This window comes from Aptenodytes patagonicus, unplaced genomic scaffold, assembly GCF_965638725.1.
Source record: "Aptenodytes patagonicus unplaced genomic scaffold, bAptPat1.pri.cur scaffold_627, whole genome shotgun sequence".
Lineage (NCBI taxonomy): Eukaryota > Metazoa > Chordata > Aves > Sphenisciformes > Spheniscidae > Aptenodytes > Aptenodytes patagonicus.
Window position 1 is genome coordinate 15,001 of NW_027472521.1, and position 2,132 is coordinate 17,132.

Sequence of the window (2,132 nt, forward strand, 5' to 3'; positions counted from 1 at the left end):
GGCGGGCGCTGCCTGCGGGTCTGAGTCGGTCAAAGGCGGGGGGAGGAGCGGGAGGTGCCGCCGGCCACCCGCTCCAGACAACAACGCCCTCGAGCGAGGTCACCGGGACCGGGGGAAAGCCGCGGCAGGCTCGACTCCCCCGGGCCCTTCAGCGTTCCAGAGTGCCGGCGACCGCCACCGGCCGCCGGTCTTTGCCCGTCGCCCTCACGGTGGGAAAAGAAAAAAGAAAAAAAAAAACCACGAGGCGCCACGCCTCGCCCGCGCCATCGCCGGGGATCGGAGCACGGGGAAAGCCTACCCCCCGGCCACCTGCGTTCGGCTGCCGGCCACCGGGACCGGCTGCCATTGATCTTCCCCCGCTCAGCGGGCTCCAGCTTAGGGCCGGAGAAAAAGGACGGGGCGCCGCCGCCGCCTCGCCCGCCGCGTGCAGACTTTCTCGTCGAGCCCTCCGGCGACGGGGGAAGCCGGGGTAGGCCAGACGCCACGGGCCGCCCGCGTATGGCTCGCGCCGGCAAAAAGGAGGCCGAGGCGCCGCCGCCTCGCCCGCGCCATCATCGGGCCCTCCTCCCTGGGGGGGGCCGGGGAAAGCCGCGGCAGGCTCGAAACCCCCCGGCCGTCTGCGTGCGCCCGGCTGCCGGCCACCACGACGGGCCGCCGCTCTCTGCCCGCTTGGCGGGCTCCGGCTTAAGGCCGGAGAAAAACAAAGGACGAGGTGCCGCCACCTCGCCCGCCCCCATCCCCTGGCCCTCAGGAGCCGGCGGCGGCCGCCGCGGCGGGCTGGGCTCTCGCAGGCACCTCTGCCTCGGGGCCTCTACCAGCACTCGCCATCGCCATCATCGGGCCCTCGGGGGGACGGGGGAAAGCCGCGCCGAGCTCCGCTGCGCTCCCCCTGCCCTTCCAGCGTTCGAGTGCCGGCGGCGGCCGCCGCCGCCGGTCTTCGCTCTTCGCCCTGCCCCGCGGGAGCCGAACCGTCCGGGGGAACCGCCACTACGCCCGCCGAGCGCCCCACTTGGCCGGCCGAGGCGAGGGCGTTGCAGCCGCTGGCTAGCGCCGCTCTCGGAGGCGAGTCCCCACTCCCTCCTATAGTACGGACAGGCACGTCCCCGCCCCCGGCAAGCTGCAAGAACGGTGCCTCCGCCCACCGGGGGGGCGCGCCGCCGCCGCCGCCTTTTACGATGACGTAACTGGAGGCAGCGAAAAACAGCGACCCCTTGGGCAGCTCCGAGCAGGCGGCGGGGACAACACGTCTACCCCTCAGCCCCGGAAACGCGACCAAGTCCCGCCGGAGCCCGGTAGACGTGGCCACCCTTTTCGCCGGACGCGCCGACAGCGACGGTCCGCGCTCTCCGGGGACCGCCGCCGGCCGCCGCCGGCCCCGGAGCCGGGTCGACCTGGCGGCCACCTGCGGAGCCGGGTAGACCTAGCGGCCGCCACCGGCCGCGGAGGCGGGTAGACGTGGCGTCCGGCCGCGGAGGCCGGTAGACGTGGCGTCCGGCCGCGGAGGTCGGTAGACGTGGCGTCCGACCGCGGAGGTCGGTAGACGTGGCGTCCGGCCGCGGAGGCGGGTAGACGTGGCGTCCGACCGCGGAGGCCGGTAGACGTGGCGTCCGGCCGCGGAGGTCGGTAGACGTGGCGCCCGGCCGCGGAGGTCGGTAGACGTGGCGTCCGACCGCGGAGGCGGGTAGACGTGGCGTCCGACCGCGGAGGTCGGTAGACGTGGCGTCCGGCCGCGGAGGTCGGTAGACGTGGCGTCCGGCCGCGGAGGTCGGTAGACGTGGCGTCCGGCCGCGGAGGCGGGTAGACGTGGCGTCCGACCGCGGAGGCCGGTAGACGTGGCGTCCGGCCGCGGAGGCGGGTAGACGTGGCGCCCGGCCGCGGAGGTCGGTAGACGTGGCGTCCGACCGCGGAGGCCGGTAGACGTGGCGTCCGGCCGCGGAGGCGGGTAGACGTGGCGTCCGGCCGCGGAGGCGGGTGCACGTGGCGGCCGGCCGCCACGTGCTCCGGAGCCGGCTGGACCGGCCAGCCCGGTTCTCCCCAGGCCGAGCTGTGGGTGGGTGGTGGTGGGGGCTAATTTCTACTTTTTTCCCCTTTTTCGGGATTTACGCGAATCTGGCGCAAGGGCCACCCCGTCC